We start from the raw sequence: 19465 nt of genomic DNA on the forward strand, positions 1-19465 counted from the left end.
CAGGAAGAGACCTTTGTTTGGTTAAGGTGTTGCTGTAGAACAAATGGCAACTGGAGTGATGCAAATGATCACGGTATAATTCTGCCAGGCAGGCATAGGCTACTTTGTAGTTAACATTTACTTGCGAAGGTTTTGGGGAAAGCCATTCCTTCCCTACCAGAAGAAGGTTATCATTAGCATCATCGCTAACGGCTACACAAAGTGTAGACATACGCGCGCACCGCACACATGCACACAGACAGGGGCATTCCTGTGCCGTTTCAGAAAGTTCATGGAAATACGAATCACTGATGCATTTTGTTCATGTCTTATGATTGACTTGGGCAAATGAATGCGTTTTTAACAAGTTGAATAGATTTAGTTGATTTCTTACTAAGTTCAATAAATGTTTGAATATTGTTGAATTTCGGTTTAATGTCTGGATTCCGTGATTCGGTCCGCAACGCCTATTTTATAGGGCCCTAGTCAATGAACTTGTCATAAATCAACATAGGATATGCCCTCTTCCCCCAACAAGACTCAAATATATATATATATATATTGGAAATGTAAGCAGGGGTTGAGCTTCTTCAGTTTGTGTCACAAAGTGGATACGTTTCTGTGTCCCTTTCAGAGTGAGTGACACATTGACTTTATATAGTGTACCAAGAGTTGTTCCTCGCTTACGGCCATACCAGCCTGAATACGCCCGATCTCGTCCGATCTCGGAAGCTAAGCAGGGTCGGGCCTGGTTAGTACTTGGATGGGAGACCGCCTGGGAATACCAGGTGCTGTAAGCTTTTTGTCCCAGTAGAGCGTGCTCTTGTGTCATGGAGCAACTGCTTTTTATTTATCACCCTAATAATATCATGGATTGTTATTGGACTAAATGCAGTTTGTGTGCTGCCCTGCCCTGATCAAATCAAATCAAATAATGGACAGTGCGTTTCCTCAAAATATAGGCAGTACATGCAGCCTTTGTTTTTAGTCTAGGAGACAGTCAATGTCTGTAGTCCATTAGGGCACTATACAATCCCTTCAATGTTTTGCCTGATTCCGTTAATTCCCAAGTTCCCTTTTCTCCGTTTAGATTTCCCCGTTGACCGCTTGTCCCTGTTTTGGCAGGTTTTCGCTCTCAAAAGTACACCTTTTTAATAGCAAAACAGCACAATTGGATGTTCTATGTCCACAACAATGTTTAAACCCTATCAGGTGACCATTTGTGAGGTCTGGGGAAAATGTAAGACATTTAGATGTTGGGGTGTAGTTACCCTTAAATGCAAGCATGCACCAGGAAGAGACCTTTGTTTGGTTAAGCGGTGTTGCTGTAGAACAAATGGCAACTGGAGTGATGCAAATGATCACGGTATAATTCTGCCAGGCAGGCATAGGCTACTTTGTAGTTAACATTTACTTGCGAAGGTTTTGGGGAAAGCCATTCCTTCCCTACCAGAAGAAGGTTATCATTAGCATCATCGCTAACGGCTACACAAAGTGTAGACATACGCGCGCACCGCACACATGCACACAGACAGGGGCATTCCTGTGCCGCTTTCAGAAAGTTCATGGAAATACGAATCACTGATGCATTTTGTTCATGTCTTATGATTGACTTGGGCAAATGAATGCGTTTTTAACAAGTTGAATAGATTTAGTTGATTTCTTACTAAGTTCAATAAATGTTTGAATATTGTTGAATTTCGGTTTAATGTCTGGATTCCGTGATTCGGTCCGGCAACGCCTATTTTATAGGGCCCTAGTCAATGAACTTGTCATAAATCAACATAGGATATGCCCTCTTCCCCCCCCAACAAGACTCAAAATATATATATATATATTGGAAATGTAAGCAGGGGTTGAGCTTCTTCAGTTTGTGTCACAAAGTGGATACGTTTCTGTGTCCCTTTCAGAGTGAGTGACACATTGACTTTATATAGTGTACCAAGAGTTGTTCCTCGCTTACGGCCATACCAGCCTGAATACGCCCGATCTCGTCCGATCTCGGAAGCTAAGCAGGGTCGGGCCTGGTTAGTACTTGGATGGGAGACCGCCTGGGAATACCAGGTGCTGTAAGCTTTTTGTCCCAGTAGAGCGTGCTCTTGTGTCATGGAGCAACTGCTTTTTATTTATCACCCTAATAATATCATGGATTGTTATTGGACTAAATGCAGTTTGTGTGCTGCCCTGCCCTGATCAAATCAAATCAAATAATGGACAGTGCTTCTCAAAATATAGGCAGTACATGCAGCCTTTGTTTTTAGTCTAGGAGACAGTCAATGTCTGTAGTCCATTAGGGCACTATACAATCCCTTCAATGTTTTGCCTGATTCCGTTAATTCCCAAGTTCCCTTTTCTCCGTTTAGATTTCCCCGCTGACCGTTTGTCCCTGTTTTGGCAGGTTTTCGCTCTCAAAAGTACACCTTTTTAATAGCAAAACAGCACAATTGGATGTTCTATGTCCACAACAATGTTTAAACCCTATCAGGTGACCATTTGTGAGGTCTGGGAAAAATGTAAGACATTTAGATGTTGGGGTGTAGTTACCCTTAAATGCAAGCATGCACCAGGAAGAGACCTTTGTTTGGTTAAGCGGTGTTGCTGTAGAACAAATGGCAACTGGAGTGATGCAAATGATCACGGTATAATTCTGCCAGGCAGGCATAGGCTACTTTGTAGTTAACATTTACTTGCGAAGGTTTTGGGGAAAGCCATTCCTTCCTACCAGAAGAAGGTTATCATTAGCATCATCGCTAACGGCTACACAAAGTGTAGACATACGCGCGCACCGCACACATGCACACAGACAGGGGCATTCCTGTGCCGTTTCAGAAAGTTCATGGAAATACGAATCACTGATGCATTTTGTTCATGTCTTATGATTGACTTGGGCAAATGAATGCGTTTTTAACAAGTTGAATAGATTTAGTTGATTTCTTACTAAGTTCAATAAATGTTTGAATATTGTTGAATTTCGGTTTAATGTCTGGATTCCGTGATTCGGTCCGCAACGCCTATTTTATAGGGCCCTAGTCAATGAACTTGTCATAAATCAACATAGGATATGCCCTCTTCCCCCCAACAAGACTCAAAATATATATATATATATTGGAAATGTAAGCAGGGGTTGAGCTTCTTCAGTTTGTGTCACAAAGTGGATACGTTTCTGTGTCCCTTTCAGAGTGAGTGACACATTGACTTTATATAGTGTACCAAGAGTTGTTCCTCGCTACGGCCATACCAGCCTGAATACGCCCGATCTCGTCCGATCTCGGAAGCTAAGCAGGGTCGGGCCTGGTTAGTACTTGGATGGGAGACCGCCTGGGAATACCAGGTGCTGTAAGCTTTTTGTCCCAGTAGAGCGTGCTCTTGTGTCATGGAGCAACTGCTTTTTATTTATCACCCTAATAATATCATGGATTGTTATTGGACTAAATGCAGTTTGTGTGCTGCCCTGCCCTGATCAAATCAAATCAAATAATGGACAGTGCGTTTCCTCAAAATATAGGCAGTACATGCAGCCTTTGTTTTTAGTCTAGGAGACAGTCAATGTCTGTAGTCCATTAGGGCACTATACAATCCCTTCAATGTTTTGCCTGATTCCGTTAATTCCCAAGTTCCCTTTTCTCCGTTTAGATTTCCCCGCTGACCGTTTGTCCCTGTTTTGGCAGGTTTTCGCTCTCAAAAGTACACCTTTTTAATAGCAAAACAGCACAATTGGATGTTCTATGTCCACAACAATGTTTAAACCCTATCAGGTGACCATTTGTGAGGTCTGGGAAAAATGTAAGACATTTAGATGTTGGGGGTGTAGTTACCCTTAAATGCAAGCATGCACCAGGAAGAGACCTTTGTTTGGTTAAGCGGTGTTGCTGTAGAACAAATGGCAACTGGAGTGATGCAAATGATCACGGTATAATTCTGCCAGGCAGGCATAGGCTACTTTGTAGTTAACATTTACTTGCGAAGGTTTTGGGGAAAGCCATTCCTTCCCTACCAGAAGAAGGTTATCATTAGCATCATCGCTAACGGCTACACAAAGTGTAGACATACGCGCGCACCGCACACATGCACACAGACAGGGGCATTCCTGTGCCGTTTCAGAAAGTTCATGGAAATACGAATCACTGATGCATTTTGTTCATGTCTTATGATTGACTTGGGCAAATGAATGCGTTTTCTAACAAGTTGAATAGATTTAGTTGATTTCTTACTAAGTTCAATAAATGTTTGAATATTGTTGAATTTCGGTTTAATGTCTGGATTCCGTGATTCGGTCCGCAACGCCTATTTTATAGGGCCCTAGTCAATGAACTTGTCATAAATCAACATAGGATATGCCCTCTTCCCCCCCAACAAGACTCAAAATATATATATATATATTGGAAATGTAAGCAGGGGTTGAGCTTCTTCAGTTTGTGTCACAAAGTGGATACGTTTCTGTGTCCCTTTCAGAGTGAGTGACACATTGACTTTATATAGTGTACCAAGAGTTGTTCCCTCGCTTACGGCCATACCAGCCTGAATACGCCCGATCTCGTCCGATCTCGGAAGCTAAGCAGGGTCGGGCCTGGTTAGTACTTGGATGGGAGACCGCCTGGGAATACCAGGTGCTGTAAGCTTTTTGTCCCAGTAGAGCGTGCTCTTGTGTCATGGAGCAACTGCTTTTTATTTATCACCCTAATAATATCATGGATTGTTATTGGACTAAATGCAGTTTGTGTGCTGCCCTGCCCTGATCAAATCAAATCAAATAATGGACAGTGCGTTTCTCAAAATATAGGCAGTACATGCAGCCTTTGTTTTTAGTCTAGGAGACAGTCAATGTCTGTAGTCCATTAGGGCACTATACAATCCCTTCAATGTTTTGCCTGATTCCGTTAATTCCCAAGTTCCCTTTTCTCCGTTTAGATTTCCCCGTTGACCGTTTGTCCCTGTTTTTTGTCAGGTTTTCGCTCTCAAAAGTACACCTTTTTAATAGCAAAACAGCACAATTGGATGTTCTATGTCCACAACAATGTTTAAACCCTATCAGGTGACCATTTGTGAGGTCTGGGAAAAATTTAAGACATTTAGATGTTGGGGTGTAGTTACCCTTAAATGCAAGCATGCACCAGGAAGAGACCTTTGTTTGGTTAAGCGGTGTTGCTGTAGAACAAATGGCAACTGGAGTGATGCAAATGATCACGGTATAATTCTGCCATGCAGGCATAGGCTACTTTGTAGTTAACATTTACTTGCGAAGGTTTTGGGGAAAGCCATTCCTTCCCTACCAGAAGAAGGTTATCATTAGCATCATCGCTAACGGCTACACAAAGTGTAGACATACGCGCGCACCGCACACATGCACACAGACAGGGGCATTCCTGTGCCGTTTCAGAAAGTTCATGGAAATACGAATCACTGATGCATTTTGTTCATGTCTTATGATTGACTTGGGCAAATGAATGCGTTTTCTAACAAGTTGAATAGATTTAGTTGATTTCTTACTAAGTTCAATAAATGTTTGAATATTGTTGAATTTCGGTTTAATGTCTGGATTCCGTGATTCGGTCCGCAACGCCTATTTTATAGGGCCCTAGTCAATGAACTTGTCATAAATCAACATAGGATATGCCCTCTTCCCCCAACAAGACTCAAAAATATATATATATATATTGGAAATGTAAGCAGGGGTTGAGCTTCTTCAGTTTGTGTCACAAAGTGGATACGTTTCTGTGTCCCTTTCAGAGTGAGTGACACATTGACTTTATATAGTGTACCAAGAGTTGTTCCCTCGCTTACGGCCATACCAGCCTGAATACGCCCGATCTCGTCCGATCTCGGAAGCTAAGCAGGGTCGGGCCTGGTTAGTACTTGGATGGGAGACCGCCTGGGAATACCAGGTGCTGTAAGCTTTTTGTCCCAGTAGAGCGTGCTCTTGTGTCATGGAGCAACTGCTTTTTATTTATCACCCTAATAATATCATGGATTGTTATTGGACTAAATGCAGTTTGTGTGCTGCCCTGCCCTGATCAAATCAAATCAAATAATGGACAGTGCTTTCCTCAAAATATAGGCAGTACATGCAGCCTTTGTTTTTAGTCTAGGAGACAGTCAATGTCTGTAGTCCATTAGGGCACTATACAATCCCTTCAATGTTTTGCCTGATTCCGTTAATTCCCAAGTTCCCTTTTCTCCGTTTAGATTTCCCGTTGACCGTTTGTCCCTGTTTTGGCAGGTTTTCGCTCTCAAAAGTACACCTTTTTAATAGCAAAACAGCACAATTGGATGTTCTATGTCCACAACAATGTTTAAACCCTATCAGGTGACCATTTGTGAGGTCTGGGAAAAATGTAAGACATTTAGATGTTGGGGTGTAGTTACCCTTAAATGCAAGCATGCACCAGGAAGAGACCTTTGTTTGGTTAAGCGGTGTTGCTGTAGAACAAATGGCAACTGGAGTGATGCAAATGATCACGGTATAATTCTGCCAGGCAGGCATAGGCTACTTTGTAGTTAACATTTACTTGCGAAGGTTTTGGGGAAAGCCATTCCTTCCCTACCAGAAGAAGGTTATCATTAGCATCATCGCTAACGGCTACACAAAGTGTAGACATACGCGCGCACCGCACACATGCACACAGACAGGGGCATTCCTGTGCCGCTTTCAGAAAGTTCATGGAAATACGAATCACTGATGCATTTTGTTCATGTCTTATGATTGACTTGGGCAAATGAATGCGTTTTCTAACAAGTTGAATAGATTTAGTTGATTTCTTACTAAGTTCAATAAATGTTTGAATATTGTTGAATTTCGGTTTAATGTCTGGATTCCGTGATTCGGTCCGCAACGCCTATTTTATAGGGCCCTAGTCAATGAACTTGTCATAAATCAACATAGGATATGCCCTCTTCCCCCCAACAAGACTCAAATATATATATATATATATTGGAAATGTAAGCAGGGGTTGAGCTTCTTCAGTTTGTGTCACAAAGTGGATACGTTTCTGTGTCCCTTTCAGAGTGAGTGACACATTGACTTTATATAGTGTACCAAGAGTTGTTCCTCGCTACGGCCATACCAGCCTGAATACGCCCGATCTCGTCCGATCTCGGAAGCTAAGCAGGGTCGGGCCTGGTTAGTACTTGGATGGGAGACCGCCTGGGAATACCAGGTGCTGTAAGCTTTTTGTCCCAGTAGAGCGTGCTCTTGTGTCATGGAGCAACTGCTTTTTATTTATCACCCTAATAATATCATGGATTGTTATTGGACTAAATGCAGTTTGTGTGCTGCCCTGCCCTGATCAAATCAAATCAAATAATGGACAGTGCGTTTCCTCAAAATATAGGCAGTACATGCAGCCTTTGTTTTTAGTCTAGGAGACAGTCAATGTCTGTAGTCCATTAGGGCACTATACAATCCCTTCAATGTTTTGCCTGATTCCGTTAATTCCCAAGTTCCCTTTTCTCCGTTTAGATTTCCCCGTTGACCGTTTGTCCCTGTTTTGGCAGGTTTTCGCTCTCAAAAGTACACCTTTTTAATAGCAAAACAGCACAATTGGATGTTCTATGTCCACAACAATGTTTAAACCCTATCAGGTGACCATTTGTGAGGTCTGGGAAAAATGTAAGACATTTAGATGTTGGGGTGTAGTTACCCTTAAATGCAAGCATGCACCAGGAAGAGACCTTTGTTTGGTTAAGCGGTGTTGCTGTAGAACAAATGGCAACTGGAGTGATGCAAATGATCACGGTATAATTCTGCCAGGCAGGCATAGGCTACTTTGTAGTTAACATTTACTTGCGAAGGTTTTGGGGAAAGCCATTCCTTCCCTACCAGAAGAAGGTTATCATTAGCATCATCGCTAACGGCTACACAAAGTGTAGACATACGCGCGCACCGCACACATGCACACAGACAGGGGCATTCCTGTGCCGCTTTCAGAAAGTTCATGGAAATACGAATCACTGATGCATTTTGTTCATGTCTTATGATTGACTTGGGCAAATGAATGCGTTTTCTAACAAGTTGAATAGATTTAGTTGATTTCTTACTAAGTTCAATAAATGTTTGAATATTGTTGAATTTCGGTTTAATGTCTGGATTCCGTGATTCGGTCCGCAACGCCTATTTTATAGGGCCCTAGTCAATGAACTTGTCATAAATCAACATAGGATATGCCCTCTTCCCCCCAACAAGACTCAAAATATATATATATATATTGGAAATGTAAGCAGGGGTTGAGCTTCTTCAGTTTGTGTCACAAAGTGGATACGTTTCTGTGTCCCTTTCAGAGTGAGTGACACATTGACTTTATATAGTGTACCAAGAGTTGTTCCTCGCTTACGGCCATACCAGCCTGAATACGCCCGATCTCGTCCGATCTCGGAAGCTAAGCAGGGTCGGGCCTGGTTAGTACTTGGATGGGAGACCGCCTGGGAATACCAGGTGCTGTAAGCTTTTTGTCCCAGTAGAGCGTGCTCTTGTGTCATGGAGCAACTGCTTTTTATTTATCACCCTAATAATATCATGGATTGTTATTGGACTAAATGCAGTTTGTGTGCTGCCCTGCCCTGATCAAATCAAATCAAATAATGGACAGTGCGTTTCCCTCAAAATATAGGCAGTACATGCAGCCTTTGTTTTTAGTCTAGGAGACAGTCAATGTCTGTAGTCCATTAGGGCACTATACAATCCCTTCAATGTTTTGCCTGATTCCGTTAATTCCCAAGTTCCCTTTTCTCCGTTTAGATTTCCCCGTTGACCGTTTTGTCCCTGTTTTGGCAGGTTTTCGCTCTCAAAAGTACACCTTTTTAATAGCAAAACAGCACAATTGGATGTTCTGTGTCCACAACAATGTTTAAACCCTATCAGGTGACCATTTGTGAGGTCTGGGAAAAATGTAAGACATTTAGATGTTGGGGTGTAGTTACCCTTAAATGCAAGCATGCACCAGGAAGAGACCTTTGTTTGGTTAAGCGGTGTTGCTGTAGAACAAATGGCAACTGGAGTGATGCAAATGATCACGGTATAATTCTGCCAGGCAGGCATAGGCTACTTTGTAGTTAACATTTACTTGCGAAGGTTTTGGGGAAAGCCATTCCTTCCCTACCAGAAGAAGGTTATCATTAGCATCATCGCTAACGGCTACACAAAGTGTAGACATACGCGCGCACCGCACACATGCACACAGACAGGGGCATTCCTGTGCCGTTTCAGAAAGTTCATGGAAATACGAATCACTGATGCATTTTGTTCATGTCTTATGATTGACTTGGGCAAATGAATGCGTTTTCTAACAAGTTGAATAGATTTAGTTGATTTCTTACTAAGTTCAATAAATGTTTGAATATTGTTGAATTTCGGTTTAATGTCTGGATTCCGTGATTCGGTCCGCAACGCCTATTTTATAGGGCCCTAGTCAATGAACTTGTCATAAATCAACATAGGATATGCCCTCTTCCCCCCAACAAGACTCAAATATATATATATATATATTGGAAATGTAAGCAGGGGTTGAGCTTCTTCAGTTTGTGTCACAAAGTGGATACGTTTCTGTGTCCCTTTCAGAGTGAGTGACACATTGACTTTATATAGTGTACCAAGAGTTGTTCCTCGCTTACGGCCATACCAGCCTGAATACGCCCGATCTCGTCCGATCTCGGAAGCTAAGCAGGGTCGGGCCTGGTTAGTACTTGGATGGGAGACCGCCTGGGAATACCAGGTGCTGTAAGCTTTTTGTCCCAGTAGAGCGTGCTCTTGTGTCATGGAGCAACTGCTTTTTATTTATCACCCTAATAATATCATGGATTGTTATTGGACTAAATGCAGTTTGTGTGCTGCCCTGCCCTGATCAAATCAAATCAAATAATGGACAGTGCGTTTCCTCAAAATATAGGCAGTACATGCAGCCTTTGTTTTTAGTCTAGGAGACAGTCAATGTCTGTAGTCCATTAGGGCACTATACAATCCCTTCAATGTTTTGCCTGATTCCGTTAATTCCCAAGTTCCCTTTTTCTCCGTTTAGATTTCCCGTTGACCGTTTGTCCCTGTTTTGGCAGGTTTTCGCTCTCAAAAGTACACCTTTTTAATAGCAAAACAGCACAATTGGATGTTCTATGTCCACAACAATGTTTAAACCCTATCAGGTGACCATTTGTGAGGTCTGGGAAAAATGTAAGACATTTAGATGTTGGGGTGTAGTTACCCTTAAATGCAAGCATGCACCAGGAAGAGACCTTTGTTTGGTTAAGCGGTGTTGCTGTAGAACAAATGGCAACTGGAGTGATGCAAATGATCACGGTATAATTCTGCCAGGCAGGCATAGGCTACTTTGTAGTTAACATTTACTTGCGAAGGTTTTGGGGAAAGCCATTCCTTCCCTACCAGAAGAAGGTTATCATTAGCATCATCGCTAACGGCTACACAAAGTGTAGACATACGCGCGCACCGCACACATGCACACAGACAGGGGCATTCCTGTGCCGTTTCAGAAAGTTCATGGAAATACGAATCACTGATGCATTTTGTTCATGTCTTATGATTGACTTGGGCAAATGAATGCGTTTTTCTAACAAGTTGAATAGATTTAGTTGATTTCTTACTAAGTTCAATAAATGTTTGAATATTGTTGAATTTCGGTTTAATGTCTGGATTCCGTGATTCGGTCCGCAACGCCTATTTTATAGGGCCCTAGTCAATGAACTTGTCATAAATCAACATAGGATATGCCCTCTTCCCCCCCAACAAGACTCAAAAATATATATATATATATTGGAAATGTAAGCAGGGGTTGAGCTTCTTCAGTTTGTGTCACAAAGTGGATACGTTTCTGTGTCCCTTTCAGAGTGAGTGACACATTGACTTTATATAGTGTACCAAGAGTTGTTCCTCGCTTACGGCCATACCAGCCTGAATACGCCCGATCTCGTCCGATCTCGGAAGCTAAGCAGGGTCGGGCCTGGTTAGTACTTGGATGGGAGACCGCCTGGGAATACCAGGTGCTGTAAGCTTTTTGTCCCAGTAGAGCGTGCTCTTGTGTCATGGAGCAACTGCTTTTTATTTATCACCCTAATAATATCATGGATTGTTATTGGACTAAATGCAGTTTGTGTGCTGCCCTGCCCTGATCAAATCAAATCAAATAATGGACAGTGCGTTTCCTCAAAATATAGGCAGTACATGCAGCCTTTGTTTTTAGTCTAGGAGACAGTCAATGTCTGTAGTCCATTAGGGCACTATACAATCCCTTCAATGTTTTGCCTGATTCCGTTAATTCCCAAGTTCCCTTTTCTCCGTTTAGATTTCCCGTTGACCGTTTGTCCCTGTTTTGGCAGGTTTTCGCTCTCAAAAGTACACCTTTTTAATAGCAAAACAGCACAATTGGATGTTCTATGTCCACAACAATGTTTAAACCCTATCAGGTGACCATTTGTGAGGTCTGGGAAAAATGTAAGACATTTAGATGTTGGGGTGTAGTTACCCTTAAATGCAAGCATGCACCAGGAAGAGACCTTTGTTTGGTTAAGCGGTGTTGCTGTAGAACAAATGGCAACTGGAGTGATGCAAATGATCACGGTATAATTCTGCCAGGCAGGCATAGGCTACTTTGTAGTTAACATTTACTTGCGAAGGTTTTGGGGAAAGCCATTCCTTCCCTACCAGAAGAAGGTTATCATTAGCATCATCGCTAACGGCTACACAAAGTGTAGACATACGCGCGCACCGCACACATGCACACAGACAGGGGCATTCCTGTGCCGCTTTCAGAAAGTTCATGGAAATACGAATCACTGATGCATTTTGTTCATGTCTTATGATTGACTTGGGCAAATGAATGCGTTTTCTAACAAGTTGAATAGATTTAGTTGATTTCTTACTAAGTTCAATAAATGTTTGAATATTGTTGAATTTCGGTTTAATGTCTGGATTCCGTGATTCGGTCCGCAACGCCTATTTTATAGGGCCCTAGTCAATGAACTTGTCATAAATCAACATAGGATATGCCCTCTTCCCCCCCCAACAAGACTCAAATATATATATATATATATTGGAAATGTAAGCAGGGGTTGAGCTTCTTCAGTTTGTGTCACAAAGTGGATACGTTTCTGTGTCCCTTTCAGAGTGAGTGACACATTGACTTTATATAGTGTACCAAGAGTTGTTCCTCGCTTACGGCCATACCAGCCTGAATACGCCCGATCTCGTCCGATCTCGGAAGCTAAGCAGGGTCGGGCCTGGTTAGTACTTGGATGGGAGACCGCCTGGGAATACCAGGTGCTGTAAGCTTTTTGTCCCAGTAGAGCGTGCTCTTGTGTCATGGAGCAACTGCTTTTTATTTATCACCCTAATAATATCATGGATTGTTATTGGACTAAATGCAGTTTGTGTGCTGCCCTGCCCTGATCAAATCAAATCAAATAATGGACAGTGCGTTTCCTCAAAATATAGGCAGTACATGCAGCCTTTGTTTTTAGTCTAGGAGACAGTCAATGTCTGTAGTCCATTAGGGCACTATACAATCCCTTCAATGTTTTGCCTGATTCCGTTAATTCCCAAGTTCCCTTTTCTCCGTTTAGATTTCCCGTTGACCGTTTGTCCCTGTTTTGGCAGGTTTTCGCTCTCAAAAGTACACCTTTTTAATAGCAAAACAGCACAATTGGATGTTCTATGTCCACAACAATGTTTAAACCCTATCAGGTGACCATTTGTGAGGTCTGGGAAAAATGTAAGACATTTAGATGTTGGGGTGTAGTTACCCTTAAATGCAAGCATGCACCAGGAAGAGACCTTTGTTTGGTTAAGCGGTGTTGCTGTAGAACAAATGGCAACTGGAGTGATGCAAATGATCACGGTATAATTCTGCCAGGCAGGCATAGGCTACTTTGTAGTTAACATTTACTTGCGAAGGTTTTGGGGAAAGCCATTCCTTCCCTACCAGAAGAAGGTTATCATTAGCATCATCGCTAACGGCTACACAAAGTGTAGACATACGCGCGCACCGCACACATGCACACAGACAGGGGCATTCCTGTGCCGTTTCAGAAAGTTCATGGAAATACGAATCACTGATGCATTTTGTTCATGTCTTATGATTGACTTGGGCAAATGAATGCGTTTTCTAACAAGTTGAATAGATTTAGTTGATTTCTTACTAAGTTCAATAAATGTTTGAATATTGTTGAATTTCGGTTTAATGTCTGGATTCCGTGATTCGGTCCGCAACGCCTATTTTATAGGGCCCTAGTCAATGAACTTGTCATAAATCAACATAGGATATGCCCTCTTCCCCCCAACAAGACTCAAAAATATATATATATATATTGGAAATGTAAGCAGGGGTTGAGCTTCTTCAGTTTGTGTCACAAAGTGGATACGTTTCTGTGTCCCTTTCAGAGTGAGTGACACATTGACTTTATATAGTGTACCAAGAGTTGTTCCTCGCTTACGGCCATACCAGCCTGAATACGCCCGATCTCGTCCGATCTCGGAAGCTAAGCAGGGTCGGGCCTGGTTAGTACTTGGATGGGAGACCGCCTGGGAATACCAGGTGCTGTAAGCTTTTTGTCCCAGTAGAGCGTGCTCTTGTGTCATGGAGCAACTGCTTTTTATTTATCACCCTAATAATATCATGGATTGTTATTGGACTAAATGCAGTTTGTGTGCTGCCCTGCCCTGATCAAATCAAATCAAATAATGGACAGTGCGTTTCCTCAAAATATAGGCAGTACATGCAGCCTTTGTTTTTAGTCTAGGAGACAGTCAATGTCTGTAGTCCATTAGGGCACTATACAATCCCTTCAATGTTTTGCCTGATTCCGTTAATTCCCAAGTTCCCTTTTCTCCGTTTAGATTTCCCCGTTGACCGTTTGTCCCTGTTTTGGCAGGTTTTCGCTCTCAAAAGTACACCTTTTTAATAGCAAAACAGCACAATTGGATGTTCTATGTCCACAACAATGTTTAAACCCTATCAGGTGACCATTTGTGAGGTCTGGGAAAAATGTAAGACATTTAGATGTTGGGGTGTAGTTACCCTTAAATGCAAGCATGCACCAGGAAGAGACCTTTGTTTGGTTAAGCGGTGTTGCTGTAGAACAAATGGCAACTGGAGTGATGCAAATGATCACGGTATAATTCTGCCAGGCAGGCATAGGCTACTTTGTAGTTAACATTTACTTGCGAAGGTTTTGGGGAAAGCCATTCCTTCCCTACCAGAAGAAGGTTATCATTAGCATCATCGCTAACGGCTACACAAAGTGTAGACATACGCGCGCACCGCACACATGCACACAGACAGGGGCATTCCTGTGCCGTTTCAGAAAGTTCATGGAAATACGAATCACTGATGCATTTTGTTCATGTCTTATGATTGACTTGGGCAAATGAATGCGTTTTCTAACAAGTTGAATAGATTTAGTTGATTTCTTACTAAGTTCAATAAATGTTTGAATATTGTTGAATTTCGGTTTAATGTCTGGATTCCGTGATTCGGTCCGCAACGCCTATTTTATAGGGCCCTAGTCAATGAACTTGTCATAAATCAACATAGGATATGCCCTCTTCCCCCCAACAAGACTCAAAATATATATATATATATATTGGAAATGTAAGCAGGGGTTGAGCTTCTTCAGTTTGTGTCACAAAGTGGATACGTTTCTGTGTCCCTTTCAGAGTGAGTGACACATTGACTTTATATAGTGTACCAAGAGTTGTTCCTCGCTTACGGCCATACCAGCCTGAATACGCCCGATCTCGTCCGATCTCGGAAGCTAAGCAGGGTCGGGCCTGGTTAGTACTTGGATGGGAGACCGCCTGGGAATACCAGGTGCTGTAAGCTTTTGTCCCAGTAGAGCGTGCTCTTGTGTCATGGAGCAACTGCTTTTTATTTATCACCCTAATAATATCATGGATTGTTATTGGACTAAATGCAGTTTGTGTGCTGCCCTGCCCTGATCAAATCAAATCAAATAATGGACAGTGCGTTTCCTCAAAATATAGGCAGTACATGCAGCCTTTGTTTTTAGTCTAGGAGACAGTCAATGTCTGTAGTCCATTAGGGCACTATACAATCCCTTCAATGTTTTGCCTGATTCCGTTAATTCCCAAGTTCCCTTTTCTCCGTTTAGATTTCCCCGTTGACCGTTTGTCCCTGTTTTGGCAGGTTTTCGCTCTCAAAAGTACACCTTTTTAATAGCAAAACAGCACAATTGGATGTTCTATGTCCACAACAATGTTTAAACCCTATCAGGTGACCATTTGTGAGGTCTGGGAAAAATGTAAGACATTTAGATGTTGGGGTGTAGTTACCCTTAAATGCAAGCATGCACCAGGAAGAGACCTTTGTTTGGTTAAGCGGTGTTGCTGTAGAACAAATGGCAACTGGAGTGATGCAAATGATCACGGTATAATTCTGCCAGGCAGGCATAGGCTACTTTGTAGTTAACATTTACTTGCGAAGGTTTTGGGGAAAGCCATTCCTTCCCTACCAGAAGAAGGTTATCATTAGCATCATCGCTAACGGCTACACAAAGTGTAGACATACGCGCGCACCGCACACATGCACACAGACAGGGGCATTCCTGTGCCGTTTCAGAAAGTTCATGGAAATACGAATCACTGATGCATTTTGTTCATGTCTTATGATTGACTTGGGCAAATGAATGCGTTTTCTAACAAGTTGAATAGATTTAGTTGATTTCTTACTAAGTTCAATAAATGTTTGAATATTGTTGAATTTCGGTTTAATGTCTGGATTCCGTGATTCGGTCCGCAACGCCTATTTTATAGGGCCCTAGTCAATGAACTTGTCATAAATCAACATAGGATATGCCCTCTTCCCCCCCCAACAAGACTCAAATATATATATATATATATTGGAAATGTAAGCAGGGGTTGAGCTTCTTCAGTTTGTGTCACAAAGTGGATACGTTTCTGTGTCCCTTTCAGAGTGAGTGACACATTGACTTTATATAGTGTACCAAGAGTTGTTCCTCGCTTACGGCCATACCAGCCTGAATACGCCCGATCTCGTCCGATCTCGGAAGCTAAGCAGGGTCGGGCCTGGTTAGTACTTGGATGGGAGACCGCCTGGGAATACCAGGTGCTGTAAGCTTTTGTCCCAGTAGAGCGTGCTCTTGTGTCATGGAGCAACTGCTTTTTATTTATCACCCTAATAATATCATGGATTGTTATTGGACTAAATGCAGTTTGTGTGCTGCCCTGCCCTGATCAAATCAAATCAAATAATGGACAGTGCGTTTCCCTCAAAATATAGGCAGTACATGCAGCCTTTGTTTTTAGTCTAGGAGACAGTCAATGTCTGTAGTCCATTAGGGCACTATACAATCCCTTCAATGTTTTGCCTGATTCCGTTAATTCCCAAGTTCCCTTTTCTCCGTTTAGATTTCCCCGTTGACCGTTTGTCCCTGTTTTGGCAGGTTTTCGCTCTCAAAAGTACACCTTTTTAATAGCAAAACAGCACAATTGGATGTTCTATGTCCACAACAATGTTTAAACCCTATCAGGTGACCATTTGTGAGGTCTGGGAAAAATGTAAGACATTTAGATGTTGGGGTGTAGTTACCCTTAAATGCAAGCATGCACCAGGAAGAGACCTTTGTTTGGTTAAGCGGTGTTGCTGTAGAACAAATGGCAACTGGAGTGATGCAAATGATCACGGTATAATTCTGCCAGCAGGCATAGGCTACTTTGTAGTTAACATTTACTTGCGAAGGTTTTGGGGAAAGCCATTCCTTCCCTACCAGAAGAAGGTTATCATTAGCATCATCGCTAACGGCTACACAAAGTGTAGACATACGCGCGCACCGCACACATGCACACAGACAGGGGCATTCCTGTGCCGTTTCAGAAAGTTCATGGAAATACGAATCACTGATGCATTTTGTTCATGTCTTATGATTGACTTGGGCAAATGAATGCGTTTTCTAACAAGTTGAATAGATTTAGTTGATTTCTTACTAAGTTCAATAAATGTTTGAATATTGTTGAATTTCGGTTTAATGTCTGGATTCCGTGATTCGGTCCGCAACGCCTATTTTATAGGGCCCTAGTCAATGAACTTGTCATAAATCAACATAGGATATGCCCTCTTCCCCCCAACAAGACTCAAATATATATATATATATATTGGAAATGTAAGCAGGGGTTGAGCTTCTTCAGTTTGTGTCACAAAGTGGATACGTTTCTGTGTCCCTTTCAGAGTGAGTGACACATTGACTTTATATAGTGTACCAAGAGTTGTTCCCTCGCTTACGGCCATACCAGCCTGAATACGCCCGATCTCGTCCGATCTCGGAAGCTAAGCAGGGTCGGGCCTGGTTAGTACTTGGATGGGAGACCGCCTGGGAATACCAGGTGCTGTAAGCTTTTGTCCCAGTAGAGCGTGCTCTTGTGTCATGGAGCAACTGCTTTTTATTTATCACCCTAATAATATCATGGATTGTTATTGGACTAAATGCAGTTTGTGTGCTGCCCTGCCCTGATCAAATCAAATCAAATAATGGACAGTGCGTTTCCCTCAAAATATAGGCAGTACATGCAGCCTTTGTTTTTAGTCTAGGAGACAGTCAATGTCTGTAGTCCATTAGGGCACTATACAATCCCTTCAATGTTTTGCCTGATTCCGTTAATTCCCAAGTTCCCTTTTCTCCGTTTAGATTTCCCCGTTGACCGTTTGTCCCTGTTTTGGCAGGTTTTCGCTCTCAAAAGTACACCTTTTTAATAGCAAAACAGCACAATTGGATGTTCTATGTCCACAACAATGTTTAAACCCTATCAGGTGACCATTTGTGAGGTCTGGGAAAAATGTAAGACATTTAGATGTTGGGGTGTAGTTACCCTTAAATGCAAGCATGCACCAGGAAGAGACCTTTGTTTGGTTAAGCGGTGTTGCTGTAGAACAAATGGCAACTGGAGTGATGCAAATGATCACGGTATAATTCTGCCAGGCAGGCATAGGCTACTTTGTAGTTAACATTTACTTGCGAAGGTTTTGGGGAAAGCCATTCCTTCCCTACCAGAAGAAGGTTATCATTAGCATCATCGCTAACGGCTACACAAAGTGTAGACATACGCGCGCACCGCACACATGCACACAGACAGGGGCATTCCTGTGCCGTTTCAGAAAGTTCATGGAAATACGAATCACTGATGCATTTTGTTCATGTCTTATGATTGACTTGGGCAAATGAATGCGTTTTCTAACAAGTTGAATAGATTTAGTTGATTTCTTACTAAGTTCAATAAATGTTTGAATATTGTTGAATTTCGGTTTAATGTCTGGATTCCGTGATTCGGTCCGCAACGCCTATTTTATAGGGCCCTAGTCAATGAACTTGTCATAAATCAACATAGGATATGCCCTCTTCCCCCCAACAAGACTCAAAATATATATATATATATATTGGAAATGTAAGCAGGGGTTGAGCTTCTTCAGTTTGTGTCACAAAGTGGATACGTTTCTGTGTCCCTTTCAGAGTGAGTGACACATTGACTTTATATAGTGTACCAAGAGTTGTTCCCTCGCTTACGGCCATACCAGCCTGAATACGCCCGATCTCGTCCGATCTCGGAAGCTAAGCAGGGTCGGGCCTGGTTAGTACTTGGATGGGAGACCGCCTGGGAATACCAGGTGCTGTAAGCTTTTGTCCCAGTAGAGCGTGCTCTTGTGTCATGGAGCAACTGCTTTTTATTTATCACCCTAATAATATCATGGATTGTTATTGGACTAAATGCAGTTTGTGTGCTGCCCTGCCCTGATCAAATCAAATCAAATAATGGACAGTGCGTTTCCCTCAAAATATAGGCAGTACATGCAGCCTTTGTTTTTAGTCTAGGAGACAGTCAATGTCTGTAGTCCATTAGGGCACTATACAATCCCTTCAATGTTTTGCCTGATTCCGTTAATTCCCAAGTTCCCTTTTCTCCGTTTAGATTTCCCCGTTGACCGTTTGTCCCTGTTTTGGCAGGTTTTCGCTCTCAAAAGTACACCTTTTTAATAGCAAAACAGCACAATTGGATGTTCTATGTCCACAACAATGTTTAAACCCTATCAGGTGACCATTTGTGAGGTCTGGGAAAAATGTAAGACATTTAGATGTTGGGGTGTAGTTACCCTTAAATGCAAGCATGCACCAGGAAGAGACCTTTGTTTGGTTAAGCGGTGTTGCTGTAGAACAAATGGCAACTGGAGTGATGCAAATGATCACGGTATAATTCTGCCAGGCAGGCATAGGCTACTTTGTAGTTAACATTTACTTGCGAAGGTTTTGGGGAAAGCCATTCCTTCCCTACCAGAAGAAGGTTATCATTAGCATCATCGCTAACGGCTACACAAAGTGTAGACATACGCGCGCACCGCACACATGCACACAGACAGGGGCATTCCTGTGCCGTTTCAGAAAGTTCATGGAAATACGAATCACTGATGCATTTTGTTCATGTCTTATGATTGACTTGGGCAAATGAATGCGTTTTCTAACAAGTTGA

The 19465-nt window shown here is 42.3% G+C and overlaps 15 non-coding genes across 15 annotated transcripts; all 15 read left to right on the top strand.

Moving 5' to 3' along the window:
* The first annotated feature begins 660 nt into the window (after positions 1 to 660).
* On the top strand, positions 661 to 779 carry LOC123490069. Its single transcript, XR_006660812.1, has one exon. It is a non-coding gene; the product is annotated as a 5S ribosomal RNA (ribosomal RNA).
* A 1157-nt stretch (positions 780 to 1936) lies between these two features.
* Positions 1937 to 2055, top strand: LOC123490080. Its single transcript, XR_006660823.1, has one exon. It is a non-coding gene; the product is annotated as a 5S ribosomal RNA (ribosomal RNA).
* Positions 2056 to 3204: 1149 nt separating this feature from the next.
* LOC123490082 lies at positions 3205 to 3322 on the top strand. The gene has a single exon (XR_006660825.1). It is a non-coding gene; the product is annotated as a 5S ribosomal RNA (ribosomal RNA).
* Positions 3323 to 4479: 1157 nt separating this feature from the next.
* On the top strand, positions 4480 to 4598 carry LOC123490090. Its single transcript, XR_006660830.1, has one exon. It is a non-coding gene; the product is annotated as a 5S ribosomal RNA (ribosomal RNA).
* A 1156-nt stretch (positions 4599 to 5754) lies between these two features.
* Positions 5755 to 5873, top strand: LOC123490091. Its single transcript, XR_006660831.1, has one exon. It is a non-coding gene; the product is annotated as a 5S ribosomal RNA (ribosomal RNA).
* A 1154-nt stretch (positions 5874 to 7027) lies between these two features.
* LOC123490083 lies at positions 7028 to 7145 on the top strand. Its single transcript, XR_006660826.1, has one exon. It is a non-coding gene; the product is annotated as a 5S ribosomal RNA (ribosomal RNA).
* A 1155-nt stretch (positions 7146 to 8300) lies between these two features.
* On the top strand, positions 8301 to 8419 carry LOC123490092. The gene has a single exon (XR_006660832.1). It is a non-coding gene; the product is annotated as a 5S ribosomal RNA (ribosomal RNA).
* Positions 8420 to 9576: 1157 nt separating this feature from the next.
* On the top strand, positions 9577 to 9695 carry LOC123490070. Its single transcript, XR_006660813.1, has one exon. It is a non-coding gene; the product is annotated as a 5S ribosomal RNA (ribosomal RNA).
* Positions 9696 to 10852: 1157 nt separating this feature from the next.
* Positions 10853 to 10971, top strand: LOC123490071. Its single transcript, XR_006660814.1, has one exon. It is a non-coding gene; the product is annotated as a 5S ribosomal RNA (ribosomal RNA).
* A 1157-nt stretch (positions 10972 to 12128) lies between these two features.
* On the top strand, positions 12129 to 12247 carry LOC123490072. Its single transcript, XR_006660815.1, has one exon. It is a non-coding gene; the product is annotated as a 5S ribosomal RNA (ribosomal RNA).
* A 1154-nt stretch (positions 12248 to 13401) lies between these two features.
* On the top strand, positions 13402 to 13520 carry LOC123490073. Its single transcript, XR_006660816.1, has one exon. It is a non-coding gene; the product is annotated as a 5S ribosomal RNA (ribosomal RNA).
* A 1156-nt stretch (positions 13521 to 14676) lies between these two features.
* On the top strand, positions 14677 to 14795 carry LOC123490074. Its single transcript, XR_006660817.1, has one exon. It is a non-coding gene; the product is annotated as a 5S ribosomal RNA (ribosomal RNA).
* Positions 14796 to 15951: 1156 nt separating this feature from the next.
* LOC123490075 lies at positions 15952 to 16070 on the top strand. The gene has a single exon (XR_006660818.1). It is a non-coding gene; the product is annotated as a 5S ribosomal RNA (ribosomal RNA).
* A 1155-nt stretch (positions 16071 to 17225) lies between these two features.
* LOC123490076 lies at positions 17226 to 17344 on the top strand. Its single transcript, XR_006660819.1, has one exon. It is a non-coding gene; the product is annotated as a 5S ribosomal RNA (ribosomal RNA).
* A 1157-nt stretch (positions 17345 to 18501) lies between these two features.
* Positions 18502 to 18620, top strand: LOC123490077. Its single transcript, XR_006660820.1, has one exon. It is a non-coding gene; the product is annotated as a 5S ribosomal RNA (ribosomal RNA).
* The last annotated feature ends 845 nt before the right edge of the window (positions 18621 to 19465 follow it).

This window comes from Coregonus clupeaformis, unplaced genomic scaffold (assembly GCF_020615455.1).
Source record: "Coregonus clupeaformis isolate EN_2021a unplaced genomic scaffold, ASM2061545v1 scaf3499, whole genome shotgun sequence".
NCBI classification, from domain to species: Eukaryota; Metazoa; Chordata; class Actinopteri; order Salmoniformes; family Salmonidae; genus Coregonus; species Coregonus clupeaformis.